The sequence below is a fragment of the Triticum dicoccoides genome, chromosome 2A (assembly GCF_002162155.2).
Source record: "Triticum dicoccoides isolate Atlit2015 ecotype Zavitan chromosome 2A, WEW_v2.0, whole genome shotgun sequence".
Classification (NCBI taxonomy): Eukaryota; Viridiplantae; Streptophyta; class Magnoliopsida; order Poales; family Poaceae; genus Triticum; species Triticum dicoccoides.
Genome location: NC_041382.1, coordinates 662,946,093 through 662,966,736, shown reverse-complemented (window position 1 = coordinate 662,966,736; position 20,644 = coordinate 662,946,093).

Genomic DNA, 20,644 nt, shown 5'->3' with positions numbered 1-20,644 from the left:
CGCTCGCCGGAGCTGGCCGGCCCTTTCCCCCCTACCCCGCCGGATTCTGGCGCCCCGCCTCGCCCCTGGTGGCCTCGCGTGCGGGTGCCCCTTCGCCCGCACCGCCCGATCGGGCGCACCCGATCCGCTAAGGCCTAGTGGCCCTATGACAACGGGGGCCCACACCCCAGAATGGTTAAAAAAAAGAGAATTAAAAATAAAATTATTAATTAAAAATAAAAATGATTAATAAAATTAATTATTAATTAATTAATTAACTAATGAATTAATTAAGTTAATTAATCCGGTTTAATTAATTTAATTAACTAGTTAAGTTTAATTAAACTGTAATTAGATTAACCAAAACCTAATTAACCTAATTAGAGGGTGACAGGTGGGTCCCCCCGGACCCACATGTCAGGTTGACCAAGTCAACTCTGTTGACTGCTGACGTCAGAATGACATCATGCTAACGTCATAAATCCATTTTTTTGAATTAATTAATTAATTAATTAAATTCCAGAAATTAATAAAATCTTTAGAAAATCATATCTTTTAATCCGTAACTCGGATTAAAATATTTTCAACATGAAAGTTGCTCAGAACGACGAGACGAATCCGGATAAGCAGTCCGTTCGTCCGCCACACACCCCTAACCTATCGAACTCGCAACTTTCCCCCTCCGGCTCCGCTGCCCGAAAACACGAAACCCCGGGGATATTTTCCCGGATGTTTCCCCCCTTAACCGGCATCACCTCATACCACATTAGGGCACGCCTAGTATTGTTACTTGTCATGTCATGCATAGATATGCATCTGTTTACATGGTATTCATTGTTTCTTCCTCCTCTTCTCTCCGGTAGACTACGAGACCGACGCTGCTGCTGCCAAGTTCGACTACGGAGTTGACGACCCCTCTCTCTTGCCAGAGCAACCAGGCAAGCCCCCCCCCCTTGATCACCAGATATCGCCTATTCTACTCTATACTGCTTGCATTAGAGTAGTGTAGCATGTTACTGCTTTCTGTTATACCTATTCTGATGCATAGCCTGGCCTTGTTACTACTGTTGTTACCTTTACCTGTAATCCTATATGCTTAGTATAGGATGCTAGTATATTCATCTGCGGCCCTACATTCTTGTCCGTCTGCCGTGCTATACTATCGGGCTGTGATCACTCGGGAGGTGATCACGGGTATATACTATATACTTTATACATGATACATGTGGTGACCAAAGACGGGTCGGCTGGTGGAGCACCCGCGAGTGGATCTTTGTGGCGGAGCGACAGGGCAGGTTGAGACCGCCTAGGAGAGAGGTGGGCCTGGCCCTGTTCGGTGTTCGCGGATATTTAACACGCTTAACGAGATCTTGGTATTTGATCTGAGTTGGCTACGAGCCTATACACACTAACCAACTACATGGGAAAGATATAGGCACTCGGCGTCGTGGTATCAGCCGAAGCACTTCGTGACGTCAGCAACTGAGCGGCGCGCGCCGAATTGGACTGGAACGCCACTAGGCTAGGTCTGCTTTCAGCCGCCCTCGCAACATGCAGGTGTGTTCAGGGTGATGGGCCCAGACCCCTGGGCGCCTAGGTTTAGACCGACGTGCTGACCTCTCTGTTGAGCCTAGGTGGGGCTGCGACGTGTTGATCTTCCGCGGCCGGGCATGACCCAGGAAAGTGTGTCCGGCCAAATGGGATCAAGCGTGTTGGGTAAGTTGGTGCACCCCTGCAGGGTAGTTAATCTATTCGAATAGCCATTATCTTCGGTAACAGGACGACTTGGAGTTTTACCTTGACCTTATGACAACTAGAACCGGATACTTAATAAAACACACCCTTCCAAGTTCCACAGACAACCCGGTGATCGCTTTTCCACAGGGCGACGAGGGGAGGATCGCCGGGTAGGATTATGCTATGTGATGCTACTGGAGATGCTACTGGAGATGCTACTTGGAGATGCTACTTGGAGATGCTACTTGGAGGACTTCAATCTACTCTCTTCTACATGCTGCAAGACGGAGGCTGCCAGAAGTGTAGTCTTCGACAGGATTAGCTATCCCCCTTTTATTCTGGCATTCTGCAGTTCAGTCCACCGATATGGCCCTTTACACATATACCCATGCATATGTAGTGTAGCTCCTTGCTTGCGAGTACTTTGGATGAGTACTCACGGATGCTTTTCTCCCTCCTTTCCCCTTTCCCTTCTACCTGGTTGTCGCAACCAGATGCTGGAGCCCTGGAGCCAGACGCCACCGTCGACGACGACTCCTACTACACCGGAGGTGCCTACTACTACGTGCAGCCCGCTGACGACGACCATGAGTAGTTAGGAGGATCCCAGGCAGGAGGCCTGCGCCTCTTTCGATCTGTATCCCAGTTTGTGCTAGCCTTCTTAAGGCAAACTTGTTTAACTTATGTCTGTACTCAAATATTGTTGCTTCCGCTGACTCGTCTATGATCGAGCACTTGTATTCGAGCCCTCGAGGCCCCTGGCTTGTATTATGATGCTTGTATGACTTATTTTATTTGTAGAGTTGTGTTGTGATATCTTCCCGTGAGTCCCTGATCTTGATCGTACACGTTTGCGTGTATGATTAGTGTACGATTGAATCGGGGGCGTCACACATATGCAGATATGGCCTCGGAACACTGAGACCGAAATGTCGAGCGTGAATCATATAGTAGATATGATCAACATAGAGATGTTCACCATTGAAAACTACTCCATCTCACGTGATGATCAGACATGGTTTAGTTGATTTGGATCACGTGATCACTTAGAGGAGTAGAGGGATGTCTATATATGTGGGAGTCCTTAAGTAATATGATTAATTGAACTTAAATTTATCATGAACTTAGTCCTGGTAGTATTTTGTAAATTATGTTGTAGATCAATAGCTAGCGTTGTTGCTTCCCTGTGTTTATTTTGATATGTTCCTAGAGAAAATTGTGTTGAAAGATGTTAGTAGCAATGATGCGGATTGGATCCGTGATCTGAGGTTTATCCTCATTGCTGCACAGAAGAATTATGTCCTTGATGCACCGCTAGGTGACAGACCTATTGCAGGAGCAGGTGCAGACGTTATGAACGTTTGGCTAGCTCAATATGATGACTACTTGATAGTTTAGTGCACCATGCTTAATGGCTTAGAATCAGGACTTCAAAGATGTTTTGAACGTCATGGAACATATGAGATGTTCCAGGAGTTGAAGTTAATATTTCAAGAAAATACCCGAATTGAGAGATATGAAGTCTCCAACAAGTTCTATAGCTAAAAGATGGAGGAGAATCGCTCAACTAGTGAGCATGTGCTTAGATTGTCTGGGTACTACAATCGCTTGAATCAAGTGGGAGTTAATCTTCGAGATAAGATAGCGATTAACAGAATTCTCTAGTCACCATCACCAAATTAGTAGAACTTCGTGATGAACTATAATATGCAAGGGATAACGGAAACAACTCCCAAGCTCTTCGTGATGCTGAAATCAACGAAGGTAGAAATCAAGAAAAACATCAAGTGTTGATGGTTGACAAGACCACTAGTTTCAAGAAAAGGGCAAAGGGAAGAAGGGGAACTTCAAGAAGAACGGCAAGCAAGTTTCTGCTCAAGTGAAGAAGCCCAAGTCTGATCCTAAGCCTGAGACTAAGTGCTTCTACTGCAAAGGGACTGGTCACTGGAAGTGGAACTGCCCCAAGTATTTGGCGGATAAGAAGGATGGCAAGGTAAACAAAGGTATATTGGATATACGTGTTATTGATGTGTACTTTACTAGTGTTTATAGCAACCCCTCGGCATTTGATACTGGTTCAGTTGCTAAGAGTAGTAACTCAAAACGGGAGTTGCAGAATAAACATAAACTAGTAAAGGGTGAGGTGACGATGTGTGTTGGAAGTAGTTCCAAGATTGATATGATCATCGTCGCACACTCCCTATACTTTTGGGATTAGTGTTGAACCTAAATAAGTGTTATTTGGTGTTTGCGTTGAGCATGAATATGATTTGATCATGTTTATTGCAATACGGTTATTCATTTAAGTAAGAGAATAAATTGTTGTTCTGTTTACATGAATAAAACCTTATATGGTTACACACCCAATGAAAATGGTTCGTTGGATCTCGATCATAGTGACACACATATTCATAATATTGAAACCAAAAGATGCAAAGTTAATAATGATAGTGCAACTTATTTGTGGCACTGCCACCATATTCCACCTCGGTCATACCGTTGTAGTGCTTAGGCGAAGCCCTGCGTCAGTAGAACATCATCATTGTCACCATGCCGTCGTGCTGACGGAACTCATCCCCGAAGCTTTGCTGGATCGGAGCCAGGGGATCGTCATCGAGCTATATGTGTGCTAAGAACTCGGAGGTGCCGGAGTAACGGTGCTTGGATCGGTCGGATCGGGAAGACGTACGACTACTTCCTCTACGTTGCGTCAACGCTTCCGCAGTCGGTCTGCGTGGGTACGTAGACAACACTCTCCCCTCTCGTTGCTGTGCATCACCATGATCTTGAGTGTGCGTAGGAATTTTTTTGAAATTACTACGAAAGCCAACAGTGGCATCCGAGCCTAGGTTTTTATGTTGATGTTATATGCACGAGTAGAACACAAGTGAGTTGTGGGCGATATAAGTCATACTGCCTACCAGCATGTCATACTTTGGTTCGGCGGTATTGTTGGACGAGGCGACCCGGACCGACATTACGCGTACGCTTACGCGAGACCGGTTCTCCCGACGTGCTTTGCACATAGGTGGCTTGCGGGCGACAGTCTCTCCAACTTTAGTTGAACCGAGTGTGGCTACGCCCGGTCCTTGCGAAGGTTAAAACGGAGTCTACTTGACAAACTATCGTTGTGGTTTTGATGCGTAGGTGAGATTGGTTCTTGCTTAAGCCCGTAGCAGCCACGTAAAACTTGCAACAACAAAGTAGAGGACGTCTAACTTGTTTTTGCAGGGCATGTTGTGATGTGATATGGTCAAGACATGATGCTAAATTTTATTGTATGAGATGATCATGTTTTGTAACCGAGTTATCGTCAACTGGCAGGAGCCATATGGTTGTCGCTTTATTGTATGCAATGCAATCGCGATGTAATGCTTTACTTTATCACTAAGCGGTAGCGATAGTCGTAGAAGCATAAGATTGGTGAGACGACAACGATGCTACGATGGAGATCAAGGTGTCGCGCCGGTGACGATGGTGATCATGACGGTGCTTCGGAGATGGAGATCACATGCACAAGATGATGATGGCCATATCATATCACTTATATTGATTGCATGTGATGCTTATCTTTTATGCATCTTACCTTGCTTTGATTGACGGTAGCATTATAAGATGATCTCTCACTAAATTATCAAGAAGTGTTCTCCCTGAGTATGCACCGTTGCGAAAGTTCTTCGTGCTGAGACACCACGTGATGATCGGGTGTGATAGGTTCTACATTCAAATACAACGGGTGCAAAATAGTTGCACACGCGGAATACTCAGGTTATACTTGACGAGCCAAGCATATACAGATATGGCCTTGGAACACGGAGACCGAAAGGTCGAGCGTGAATCATATAGTAGATATGATCAACATAATGATGTTCACCAATGAAACTACTCCATCTCACGTGATGATCGGACATGGTTTAGTTGATTTGGATCACGTGATCGCTTAGAAGATTAGAGGGATGTCTATCTAAGTGGGAGTTCTTAAGTAATATGATTAATTGAACTTAAATTTATCATGAACTTAGTCCCTAATAGTATCTCGCTTGTTTATGTTGATTGTAGATAGATGGCTCGTGCTATTGTTCCGTTGAATTTTAATGCGTTCCTTGAGAAAGCAAAGTTGAAAGATGATGGTAGCAATTACACGGACTGGGTCCGTAACTTGAGGATTATCCTCATTGCTCCACAAAAGAATTACGTCCTGGAAGCACCGCTGGGTGCCAGGCCTGCTGCTGGAGCAACACCAGATGTTATGAACGTCTGGCAGAGCAAAGCTGATGACTACTCGATAGTTCAGTGTGCCATGCTTTACAGCTTAGAATCCGGACTTCAACGATGTTTTGAACGTCATGGAGCATATGAGATGTTCCAGGAGTTGAAGTTAATATTTCAAGCAAATGCCCAGATTGGGAGATATGAAGTCTCCAATAAGTTCTATACCTGCAAGATGGAGGAGAACAGTTCTGTCAGTGAGCATATACTCAAAATGTCTGGGTATAATAATCACTTGATTCAATTGGGAGTTAATCTTCCAGATGATTGCGTCATTGACAGAATTCTCCAATCACTGCCACCAAGCTACAAGAGCTTCGTGATGAACTATAATATGCATGGGATGAATAAGACTATTCCCGAGCTCTTCGCAATGCTGAAAGCTGCGGAGGTAGAAATCAAAAAGGAGCATCAAGTGTTGATGGTCAACAAGACCACTAGTTTCAAGAAAAAGGGCAAAGGGAAGAAGAAGGGGAACTTCAAGAAGAACGGCAAACAAGTTGCTGCTCAAGAGAAGAAACCCAAGTCTGGACCTAAGCCTGAAACTGAGTGCTTCTACTGCAAGCAGACTGGTCACTGGAAGCGGAACTGCCCCAAGTATTTGGCGGATAAGAAGGATGGCAAGGTGAACAAAGGTATATGTGATATACATGTTATTGATGTGTACCTTACTAATGCTCGCAGTAGCACCTGGGTATTTGATACTGGTTCTGTTGCTAATATTTGCAACTCGAAACAGGGACTACGGATTAAGCGAAGATTGGCTAAGGACGAGGTGACGATGCGCGTGGGAAACGGTTCCAAAGTCGATGTGATCGCGATCGGCACGCTACCTCTACATCTACCTTCGGGATTAATATTAGACCTAAATAATTGTTATTTGGTGACAGCGTTGAGCATGAACATTATATCTGGATCTTGTTTAATGCGAGACGGTTATTCATTTAAATCAGAGAATAATGGTTGTTCTATTTATATGAGTAATATCTTTTATGGTCATGCACCCTTGAAGAGTGGTCTATTCTTGTTGAATCTCGATAGTAGTGATACACATATTCATAATGTAGAAGCCAAAATATGCAGAGTTGATAATGATAGTGCAACTTATTTGTGGCACTGCCGTTTAGGTCATATCGGTGTAAAGCGCATGAAGAAACTCCATACTGATGGACTTTTGGAACCACTTGATTATGAATCACTTGGTACTTGCGAACCGTGCCTCATGGGCAAGATGACTAAAACACCGTTCTCCGGTACTATGGAGAGAGCAACAGATTTATTGGAAATCATACATACAGATGTATGTGGTCCGATGAATGTTGAGGCTCGTGGCGGATATCGTTATTTTCTCACCTTCACAGATGACTTAAGCAGATATGGGTATATCTACTTAATGAAACATAAGTCTGAAACATTTGAAAAGTTCAAAGAATTTCAGAGTGAAGTTGAAAATCATCGTAACAAGAAAATAAAGTTTCTATGATCTGATCGTGGAGGAGAATATTTGAGTTACGAGTTTGGTGTACATTTGAAAAATTGTGGAATAGTTTCGCAACTCACGCCACCCGGAACACCACAGTGTAATGGTGTGGCCGAACGTCGTAATCGTACTTTACTAGATATGGTGCGATCTATGATGTCTCTTACTGATTTACCGCTATCGTTTTGGGGATACGCTCTAGATACAGCCGCATTCACATTAAATAGGGCACCATCAAAATCCGTTGAGACGACGCCTTATGAACTGTGGTTTGGCAAGAAACCAAAGTTGTCGTTTCTGAAAGTTTGGGGCTGCGATGCTTATGTGAAAAAGCTTCAACCTGATAAGCTCGAACCCAAATCGGAGAAATGTGTCTTCATAGGATATCCAAAGGAAACTATTGGATACACCTTCTATCACAGATCCGAAGGCAAGACTTTTGTTGCTAAATTCGGAAACTTTCTAGAGAAGGAGTTTCTCTCGAAAGAAGTGAGTGGGAGGAAAGTAGAACTTGACGAGGTAACTGTACCTGCTCCCTTATTGGAAAGTAGTGCATCACAGAAAACTGTTTCAGTGACACCTACACCAGTTAGTGAGGAAGCTAATGATGATGATCATGAAACTTCAGATCAAGATACTACTGAACCTCGTAGATCAACCAGAGTGAGATCCATGCCAGAGTGGTACGGTAATCCTGTTCTGGAAGTCATGCTACTAGATCATGATGAACCTATGAACTATGAAGAAGCGATGGTGAGCCCAGATTCCGCAAAATGGCTTGAAGCCATGAAATCTGAGATGGGATCCATGTATGAAAACAAAGTATGTACTTTGGTTGACTTGCCCGTTGATCCGCAAGGAATTGGGAATAAATGGATCTTCAAGAAGAAGACTGACGCTGATGGTAATGTTACTATCTACAAAGCTCGACTTGTCGCAAAAGGTTTTCGAAAAGGTCAAGGGGTTGACTACGATAAGACCTTCTCACCCGTAGCGATGCTTAAGTCTGTCCGAATCATGTTAGCAATTGCCGCATTTTATGATTATGATAATTTGGCAGATGGATGTCAAAACTGCATTCCAGAATGGATTTCTGGAAGAAGAGTTGTATATGATGCAACCGGAAGGTTTTGTCGATCTAAAGGGAGCTAACAAAGTGTGCAAGCTCCAGCGATCCATTTATGGACTGGTGCAAGCCTCTCGGAGTTGGAATAAACGCTTTGATAGTGTGATCAAAGCATTTGGTTTTATACAGTCTTTTGGAGAAGCCTGTATTTACAAGAAAGTGAGTGGGAGCTCTATAGCATTTTTGATATTATATGTGGATGACATATTACTGATTGGAAATGATATAGAATTTCTGGATAGCATAAAGGGATACTTGAATAAGAGTTTTTCAATGAAAGACCTCGGTGAAGCTGCTTACATATTAGGCATAAAGATCTATAGAGATAGATCAAGACGCTTAATTGGACTTTCACAAAGCACATACCTTGACAAGATTTTGAAGAAGTTCAAAATGGATCAAGCAAAGAAAGGGTTCTTGCCTGTGTTACAAGGTGTGAAGTTGAGTCAGACTCAATGCCCGACCACTGCAGAAGATAGAGAGAAAATGAAAGATGTTCCCTATGCTTTAGCCATAGGCTCTATCATGTATGCGATGCTGTGTACCAGACCTGATGTGTGCCTTGCTATAAGTTTAGCAGGGAGGTACCAAAGTAATCCAGGAGTGGATCACTGGACAGCGGTCAAGAACATCCTGAAGTACCTAAAAAGGACGAACGATATGTTTCTCGTATATGGAGGTGACAAAGAGCTCATCGTAAATGGTTACGTTGATGCAAGCTTTGACACTGATCCGGACGATTTTAAATCGCAAACCGGATACGTGTTTACATTAAACGGTGGAGCTGTCAGTTGGTGCAGTTCTAAACAAAGCGTCGTAGCGGGATCTACATGTGAAGCGGAGTACATAGCTGCTTCGGAAGCAGCAAATGAAGGAGTCTGGATGAAGGAGTTCATATCCGATCTAGGTGTCATACCTAGTGCATCGGGTCCAATGAAAATCTTTTGTGACAATACTGGTGCAATTGCCTTGGCAAAGGAATCCAGATTTCACAAGAGAACCAAGCACATCAAGAGACGCTTCAATTCCATCCGGGATCTAGTCCAGGTGGGAGACATAGAGATTTGCAAGATACATACGAATCTGAATGTTGCAGACCCGTTGACTAAGCCTCTTCCACGAGCAAAACATGATCAGCACCAAGGCTCCATGGGTGTTAGAATCATTACTGTGTAATCTAGATTATTGACTCTAGTGCAAGTGGGAGACTGAAGGAAATATGCCCTAGAGGCAATAATGAAGTTATTATTTATTTCCTTATATCATGATAAATGTTTATTATTCATGCTAGAATTGTATTAACCGGAAACATAATACATGTGTGAATACATAGACAAACAGAGTGTCACTAGTATGCCTCTACTTGACTAACTCGTTAATCAAAGATGGTTATGTTTCCTAACCATGAACAAAAGAGTTGTTATTTGCTTAACGAGATCACATCATTAGTTGAATGATCTGATTGACATGACCCATTCCATTAGCTTAGCACCCGATCGTTTAGTATGTTGCTATTGCTTTCTTCATGACTTATACATGTTCCTAAGACTATGAGATTATGCAACTCCCGTTTGTCGGAGGAACACTTTGTGTGCTACCAAACGTCACAACGTAAATGGGTGATTATAAAGGAGCTCTACAGGTGTCTCCAAAGGTAGATGTTGGGTTGGCGTATTTCGAGATTAGGATTTGTCACTCCGATTGTCGGAGAGGTATCTCTGGGCCCTCTCGGTAATGCACATCACATAAGCCTTGCAAGCATTGAAACTAATGAGATAGTTGCGAGATGATGTATTACGGAACGAGTAAAGAGACTTGCCGGTAACGAGATTGAACTAGGTATTGGATACCAACAATCGAATCTCGGGCAAGTAACATACCGATGACAAAGGGAACAACGTGTGTTGTTATGCGGTCTGACCGATAAAGATCTTTGTAGAATATGTAGGAGCCAATATGGGCATCCAGGTCCCGCTATTGGTTATTGATCGGAGATGTGTCTCAGTCATGTCTACATTGTTCTCGAACCGTAGGGTCCGCACGCTTAACGTTACAATGACAGTTATTATGAGTTTATGCATTTTGATGTACCGAAGTTAGTTCGGAGTCCCGGATGTGGTCATGGACATGACGAGGAGTCCCGAAATGGTCGAGACATAAAGATTGATATATTGGATGACTATATTCGGACACCGGAAGGGTTCCGGAGAAGTATCGGATAAAACCGGAGCACCGGGAGGTTATCGGAACCCCCCGGGGGGTTAATGGGCCTCATGGGCCTAATGTGGAGAAGAGGAAGGGGCTGCCAGGGCAGGCCGCGCGCCCCCTCTCCCCCTAGTCCGAATTGGACAAGGAGGGAGGGGCGGCGCCCCCTCTTTCCTATTCTCCCTCCACCTCTCCTAGTTGGACAAGGATTGGGGGGGAGTCCTACTCTCGGTAGGAGTAGGACTCCTCCTGCGCGCCACCATAGGGCCGGCCGCACCCCCCTTGGATCCTTTATATACGGGGACAGGGGGGCACCTCTAGACACAGAAGTTGATCCACGTGATCATTCCTTAGCCGTGTGCGGTGCCCCCTGCCACCATATTCCACCTCGGTCATACCGTTGCAGTGCTTAGGCGAAGCCCTGCGTCAGTAGAACATCATCATCGTCACCACGCCGTCGTGCTGACGGAACTCATCCCCGAAGCTTTGCTGGATCGGAGCCAGGGGATCGTCATCGAGTTGTACGTGTGCTAAGAACTCGGAGGTGCCGGAGTAACGGTGCTTGGATCGGTCGGATCGGGAAGACGTACGACTACTTCCTCTATGTTGCGTCAACGCTTCCGCAGTCGGTCTGCGTGGGTACATAGACAACACTCTCCCCTCTCGTTGCTATGCATCACCATGATCTTGAGTGTGCGTAGGAAATTTTTTGAAATTACTACGAAACCCAACAGAAATTTGGTAGATGGATGTCAAAACTGCATTCTTGAATGGATTTCTAGAAGAAGAGTTGTATATGATGCAACCAGAAGGTTTTGTCGATCGAAAGGGAGCTAACAAAGTGTGCAAGCTCCAGCGATCCATTTATGAACTGGTGCAAGCCTCTCGGAGTTGGAATAAATGCTTTGATAGTGTGATCAAAGCATTTGGTTTTGTACAGACTTTTGGAGAAGCCTGTATTTACAAGAAAGTGAGTGGGAGCTCTGTAGCATTTCTGATATTATATGTGGATGACATATTACTAATTGGAAATGATATAGAATTTCTGGATAGCATAAAGGGATACTTGAATAAGAGTTTTTCAATGAAAGACCTCGGTGAAGTTGCTTACATATTGGGCATTAAGATTTATAGAGATAGATCAAGACGCTTAATTGGACTTTCACAAAGCACATACCTTGACAAAGTTTTGAAGAAGTTCAAAATGGATCAAGCAAAGAAAGGGTTCTTGCCTGTGTTACAAGGTGTGAAGTTGAGTAAGACTCAATGTCCGACCACCGCAGAAGATAGAGAGAAAATGAAATATGTTCACTATGCTGCAGCCATAGGCTCTATCATGTATGCAATGCTGTGTACCAGACCTGATGTGTGCCTTGCTATAAGTCTAGAAGGGAGGTACCAAAGTAATCCAGGATTGGATCACTGGACAGCGGTCAAGAACATCCTGAAGTACGTGAAAAGGACTAAGGATATGTTTATCGTATATGGAGGTGACAAAGAGCTCATCGTAAATGGTTACGTTGATGCAAGTTTTGACACTGATCCGGACGATTCTAAATCGCAAACCGGATACGTGTTTGTACTGAACGGTGGAGCTGTCAGTTGGTGCAGTTCTAAACAAAGCATCATGGCGGGGTCTACATGTGAAGTGGAGTACATAGCTGCTTCGGAAGCAACAAATGAAGGAGTCTGGATGAAGGAGTTCATATCCGATCTAGGTGTCATACCTGGTGCATCGGGTCCAATGAAAATCTTTTGTGACAACACTGGTGCAATTGCCTTGGCAAAGGAATTCGGACTTCACAAGAGAACCAAGCACATCAAGAGATGCTTCAATTCCATTCGGGATTTAGTCCAAGTGGGAGACATAGAAACTTGCAAGATACATACGGATCTGAATGTTGCAGACCCGCTGACTAAGCCTCTTCCACGAGCAAAACATGGCCAGCACCAAGGCTCCATGGGTGTTAGAATCATTACTGTGTAATCTAGATTATTGACTCTAGTGCAAGTGGGAGACTGAAGGAAATATGCCCTAGAGACAATAATAAAGTTATTATTTATTTCCTTATATCATGATAAATGTTTATTATTCATGCTAGAATTGTATTAACCGGAAACATAATACATGTGTGAATACGTAGACAAACAGAGTGTCACTAGTATGCCTCTACTTGACTAGCTCGTTGATCAAAGATGGTTATGTTTCCTAACCATAGACATGAGTTGTCATTTGATTAACAGGATCACATCATTAGGAGAATGATGTGATTGACTTGACCCATTCCATTAGCTTAGCACTTGATCGTCTAGTTTGTTGCTATTGCTTTCTTCATAACTTATACATGTTCCTATGACTATGAGATTATGCAACTCTCGTTTACCGGAGGAACACTTTGTGTGCTACCAAACGTCACAACGTAACTGGGTGATTATAAAGGTGCTCTACAGGTGTCTCCGAAGGTACTTGTTGGGTTGGCATATTTCGAGATTAGGATTTGTCACTCCGATTGTCGGAGAGGTATCTCTGGGCCTCTCGGTAATACACATCACTCAAGCCTTGCAAGCATTGCAACTAATAAGTTAGTTGCGGGATGATGTATTACGGAATGAGTAAAGAGACTTGCCGGTAACGAGATTGAACTAGGTATTGGAATACCGACGATCGAATCTCGGGCAAGTAACATACCGATGACAAAGGGAACAACGTATGTTGTTATGCGGTTTGACCGATAAAGATCTTCGCAGAATATGTAGGAGCCAATATGAGAATCCAGGTTCTGCTATTGGTTATTGACCAGAGACGTGTCTCGGTCATGTCTACATAGTTCTCGAACCCGTAGGGTCCGCACGCTTAAAGTTCGGTGATAATCGTAATTAGGGTTTTTGTGTTTTGATGTACCAAAGGTTGTTCGGAGTCCCGAATGTGATCATGTACATGACGAGGTGTCTCAAAATGGTCGAGACATAAAGATTGATATATTGGAAGCCTATATTTGGATATCGGAATCGTTCCGGGTGAAATCGGTGTCCGGTGCCCCCTTCCACCATATTCCACCTCGGTCATATCGTAGCGGTGTTTAGGCGAAGCCCTGCGTCGGTAGAACATCATCACCGTTATCACGCCGTCGTGCTGACGAAACTCTCCCTCAACACTCGGGTAGATCGGAGCTCGAGGGACGTCACCGAGTTGAACGTGTGCAGAACTCGGAGGTGCCGTACGTTTGGTACTTGGATCGATCGGACCGGAAAAACGTACGACTACTTCCTCTATGTTGTGTCAACACTTCCGTTGCCGGTCTACGAGGGTACATAGACAACACTCTCCCCTCTCATTGCTATGCATTACCATTATCTTGCGTGTGCGTAGGAAAATTTTGAAATTACTACGTTCCCGAACAGCTACATGTGTGATGCTGCTATGCATGTTCTTCTGTTCATCTAGTATGCTAGACTATTACATTCTATTTTCTGTTCTAGTTATGAATTATTTACTGAAATTAATCATGAATTTGCCTAATATTCCAACATAATACCAATACAGTCCTTACGATTTAAACCATGTGATAAATTTCATCATAAGCAAAAAATAAAACTTAACTTGACAAGTTGTGCATATCACAATTAAATACAATGTGATTTAAAACCCATTTAAAATGTAATAAATGCATGTTCATGGTAGAGAATCCTCGTACTTACTAGACCGGATAGATATTAATGAACCAAACTAGTAAAACAACAACTTCAATAGTGTGAAACACCCATGCCGAGATATACTATATGATTTTACATGGGATACATTCCTACGAAATTTGATTACAAAGAATGCCCATACAAAAAGGGCTTTCTTCGAGAACTGGGCATAGCTTAGTTGGTAAGGCGAGGGAGTTCGCAGCCAGCCCACCAGGGTTTAAATCTCGGCTTGAGCGTTTGGTGCTCACGGAGTTTTCATCTATAAAAAACGGTAAATGTATCTTCCAAACGTTCGGAAGATTGCGAATGATCCGAACGACCGGATCGCTCCCAGTCCTGATCGTTCCTGATTCCCTTTTTTTTTGTTAACTGCCATCGTAGGCGAAAAAATAAATTACCATAGCCAGGGTTCAAACTCGAGTCTTCATCGTAGGCGAAAAAATAAATTACCACAGCCAGGGTTCGAACTCGAGTCTCCTGGCAAATACCTATCACAAGCAACCACCACACCACTACAAGTCTTTTAGTAGAGCAAATGATAATCATCATACTTGACCTATAGAGTGACGTCACCATAATTAAAACACTTATTTTTTGGCAGTTTTCGTGCTTTGTCCATGAAACTAATTTCAAGGCATTATCTTCTACCATTCGATTGTCTGCGCATCCTTTTGATTCACTCATTGAGTGCCAATGATAGTACTTTTTTTTCTCTGAGCAATTTAGTGGCAGTGAAGAAGAGCTATGGTATGGAATAAATGAGTTCGAAAACCTTTGCTTGTGGTGTCTATGACCATGCACATCACATATTCGATGTTATGCATATCATCCTTTTATGTGAAATTTTCAAGAAAAAGTAATCGTCTAAAGGGGGACTCGAACCAACAACCCCTACGATGTAGCAAGGGTGTACTGGCCAACTCACCCTGTCTTGATTGTTGTCCGATAAGTAGAAATATGACAGTTAATCTTTTCTTCACTTTTATACGAGCCAAAAAAAATATTTTTGGTCTTGTGTTTTCTTGGATTCCTCAAGTTGTCTTGTAGTCTTCCATATAGTAAGGTGTAGTCTTCCATATACCAAGGGGTTGTATACTTTGCCCATGTAGCCTCGTTGTAATTATCATGGCAACTTTACATGAGGGACTTTTTGGGTTGAAACATACCACGGTAACTTCTGTGCAAATGTCATGGTAATTTGTGCACCGGAACCCGATAACTTATGTATAAATGTCATGGTAACTTCGACCAAGGGTGGAAAAATTATTGAAACATCTCCCTGATAATTTATGTGTAAACAACACTGTATTTTCTGCATGGCAACCCTGATAACTTAGGCACAAACACCACAAAAACTTTGACCCGAAGGAAAAAAGTTGTCAAAATGTACCCCCGGTAACTTTTGTATAAACATCATGGTAATAACGCATCATATACATGATACTTAGGTACAAACACCATGATAACTTGGACCCCGAGGAAAAATTATTGAAAAATATAACCTCGATAACGCTTGCGTGAATATCATGGTAACAGAAGCACCGCATACCTGATACTTAGGTGAACCGCAGGGGGGATTTTTTGGAAAACATATTCCTGATACTTGTGTGAATAACACGGTGTTATACACAATGGAGTTGATAACTCACTACAAAACCCACGGTAACTTTTAACCCCGGGATAAAAGTTTGTTGGAAACATACCCTGATAACTTCTGTGTAAATAACATGGTAATATACATACAACGGAGCTGATAAATTACTTAATCTAGACGTGGTAACTTTTTGACCAAGGCAAAATGTTGTTAAAAAATACCTCCAAATAACTCACGTGTAAATAACATGATAATACACACACATGAGAGCTGATAACTCATATACAAATATCACCGTAATTTTTTGACCGAGTTAATGAAAATTGTTGAAAAACATACCCGATACCTTTTCCGCAACATGATAATATACACAACAAAGCTGATAACTCACTACAAACATCATAATCACCTTTTGACCCCGAGAGAAAAGTTTGTTGAAAACACACCTACGAAAACTTTTCTGTAAATGACACGGTAACTTATGTATGACAGATGTGATAACTTACGTAGCCCAGATGTGGCAACTTTTGGTCCGAAAAAAAGTTATCGGAATATATCAACATGTGATCTAGTTTCGAAGATCTCGTCGAGAAGATTCTTTTATGAAGACGGTTTTTCAATCGAAGCGACGGTTTGAGCTACAAAACATTTTGAAATTTCAAAAAAAAAAATATAGGATGACATCAGTTTTTCGTCTTTTAGTGCATATATGAATGTAACTAGAGGGAGGAGTGCATGTGAAAGGAAAATTAATTATTTTAATGCATGCATATATATAATTAGAGTGGAATAAGAATCTTTCTTGTCTATTGCTAAAATCCGAATGTTTGGTAGTTATAAAAGTTAAAAAAATGCCAACATACTAGTCTAGTCCACGTTGGTCTTGTTTTTTTAAAAAAGCTTTCTTCTTAGCCGGAGACATGTGTGTAACCGTGCTCCATGGCCCTTTCGTTGGTCCCACTCACGTAAAGAGACTAGGTAACTCTATTCGCAAAAAAAAACTACGTAACTCAAGTAAGCATGCTTCGAAATGAAATGTCAGTCCAAAATAAACGACTCAAAGATTTGGCTGACTCATCAATGGTCCAAAGGAAAAAAATGCCATAAGAAGAAAGAATACAGTAGATGTGGCTACCCAAGTACTAAAAAACTCATACTCCCTCCGTTTCAAATTACTTGTCGTAGGTATGAATGTATCTAGATGTATTTCAGTTCTAGATACATCCATTTCTGCGACGAGTAATTTAGAACGGAGGGAGTACCAGTTACGTTCGGCGTTCCAGCCCAAAATTAAAGGACACGGGTCGGGAGTGGCCCCCCTTCACCAATCTCATGGTTCATCTCCCGGCGCTGCTATCGGACGGCGCAGAAACATCAGCGGGAGTAAACGTAAGCGCCATGGAGGTTGGATTGTCGTACAACCCTCAAGGCCAGACCGCAGCGCAGTTGTGTAATGTGGCGACCATGCCAAAAAAGAAGTTGTGTAATGTGGCACTGCGAAATAAGGAAAAAACTAGTGGTCAACCGACCGATCTTTCCTCACACATCCACCACGTTTTACACTTGTGACGCGTCTTGGGCTAGCGCACCGCTTCTCATGCAGAGCGCTCAGTACTACAGTTCTCGCAATTGAGCATCGATTTCAAAAGGCATACCGGAACAACTGGGGTGATGCAGAGACTACGGGGTGCTCTCCCTGTTGCAGTTGTCCGCGTTCTTGCAAGTTTTCGCAACAACAGTCTTGTTGCAGGAATATATAGAAGCTAGAGATGTAGGGTCCTATTACAATGAAAGTTTTGCAACAAGACTTTTGTTACAGAAAAATAAGAGAAGAAATTTTGCATCAAGGGTCTTGTTGCAGAAAAATAAAGAATTTTTTTTGCAATAGTGATCTTGTTGCCATAAATTAAAGAAGAGAATATTTTACAGCAGAGGTCTTGTTGCACAAAATTAGAGAAAAATAGATTTTTTGTAACATGGTTCTTGTTGCAAAAAGTTAGAGAAGAGGAGGTTTGGCAACAAGAGCATTGTTGCAGAAAATTAAAGAAGAAGAACGGACGGCTCGCCTTGTGTAATCAGACGGCTCGTGAAATGACGGATCATTTTAAAAGATCCACCGGTGGACGCATAGCACTGCCCAAAAAGGAATAAACAAGAGCCACAAATTATCGTACTACTAGCGCAATTAGGAGATGAACTATGAAGGCTACACCAAAGGCTAGCCCCACGGTTTACACCATGCATCACCCAAAGGATCTGCAATGGACCCCATTCTACCTTTTCTCTTCCACGCCTTTGCTATCCTGCATGCCTACTACGGGCATGTACAATGCATAGCCTTAAGGTGATGCCTCACATGTTATGTAGGATTGGATATGACGTAAAGTAGGTTCGGATAAGGAAGCGGGATCCTTTTCAGGAGACGGGTGCTTGAAGAGAAAAAATATGGTCCGGTGACAAAAGCTGAAAAGGTTGAGTGAAAAATAAAGATGCATGTGTACTGGAGTCTTTATTTTCTACTCCCTCCGTCTGGAAATTCTTGTCATCAAAATGAATAAAAGGGGATGTATCTAGATGTATTTAGTTCTAGATACACCCATTTTTATCCATTTTGATGGCATGTATTTTTGGACGGAGGAAGTATTTTTTAATGGGGCCCACTAATAATAGCTTGCATTGGAAAGAAAAAATTAATATAAGTGTCTCAAATTACCTTTTGTCATGGGGCATATGTATCCATATGCCACCATTGTACATGCCCTACTTCCCTCCTCTCTCTCTGTGTGTGCCCCGTGCTTTCTTTTTCATGGAGCACCAGGCTCCTTTGCAAGAAGCGTTGACACCCTTGAAGCCAGGGACGAGACTTGCCCGCTCCCCCCGCGTGCGCCCATTCGTGCTCCCGCATACGTGGCATAATTTGATTGGAACAAAATAAAACTAGGCCTCACCCCCTTAAAATCATGGGGAGATAATTAGATTAGAAAGAAAAAAGAGAAAAAGACAGCCGTAGGATAGAGTGGGAGCACAGATGGGAGGCTATGGAGGGAGCAGGCAAGCCGGATCCTAAAGGGACGCCAGGCCTTAGCGTGCAATCCGAGCCTGCGTGACTCTGCGAGGCCGCACGTACGGGTGAGCTGGGCAGCTGGAGCGGGCCCAATGATGACGCGAGAATGAAACCGGGCAAGCTGACGACAAACGCGCGCGTTTGTAACTTGCAATTGCAACCGGCGCCCTTGGCGGCTAGTCACATAGATGTCGCGGCGGCCGGAATGTCCTAAATCGGCTTCGTCGATATTTAAATGTTGCAGATCTGGAGGCCAGGTGGGCTTAGCGTTCTCAAGCGTGAAGGACTAGGAGGGTGCTTGGATCAAGGGACTATTTTTAGTTTGATTAAAAATAGTTTTTTTAGAGGCTAAAGTTCCAAGCACCCCTGACTAAAGAGAGGGTAGGACTAGTCTTGAGGCTAAAATTTTTTAGTCATGGGAAACCTACTAAAATATGTATTAGCCCTCTCTCTTCTCATTTAATTTCTCTCCTTTAATATATGTGAGTTCTGTATTGGAGGGTTTGGAGGATAATAAATGCTCATTAACTTGATTTTAGTCTCTTTAGTCTCATGATTAAAAGTAGTGGGACTAAAACTTGCTAGCCTCACCCATGTTTGGATCCAAATACTAAAGAGACTAAAATCAAGTTAATGAGCATTTATTATCCTCCAAACCCTTCAATCCAGAATTCGCATGTGTTAAAGGAGAGAAGTTAAATGAGGAGAGAAAGGACTATTTCACATTTTAGTAGGGGTACCTCTGACTAAATTTTTTTAGTCTTAAGACTAATTTTAGCCCCTCTTTAGTCAGAGATGCTTGGAATTTTAGCCTCTTAAAAAGACTATTTTTAGTCAAACTAAAATAAATTCCTTAGATTCAAGCACCCTCTAAAACTAGCAGATCACAAGCGCAACGCAACTGGTTTGATTGCCAATCAAGGACTCAGATGTCGCAGCCACAGTCCACGCTGATATACTGCGTGCACCATTTTTCTAGAAGACAATCACATATTAATTAGCGACTCTCTTCTAGTAATTCGTTCATCCATGAGCCAGAGCGCAAGGTGATCATCTGGATCATGAATGTTGGGCAGCACGTCACCTTCCACACGTTCTCATATTTTCGTCCTACATGATCCCCAGTCCCACTCCTAATTTACCGTGTTACCAACTTACCATTCCGTCTAAGGGGAGGAGAGGAGACGGCGAGGTGTGTGCTCGGTCAGGACCAGTAGGGGCAGCGTGGCTACGTGCTACCGACGAGAAAAATGTCAAGATTACCCTTGCATTAGTAGAAAGGAAAAACCATCTATTATATCCATGACTGCGGGCCAGATTTAGGTGCAGTAACAAAAGACTACCGTAGTAATAAATAATTAATTAGATTCTGTCATGCGTGCACGGGATTTGGGATAGTAACTGCCCCGCACTGTAGATGTACTCACTAGTGGTAGTAGCATTAAATAACATGACAAAAAGAATACGCATTAATCCAGATGAGATGAAATCATCGCC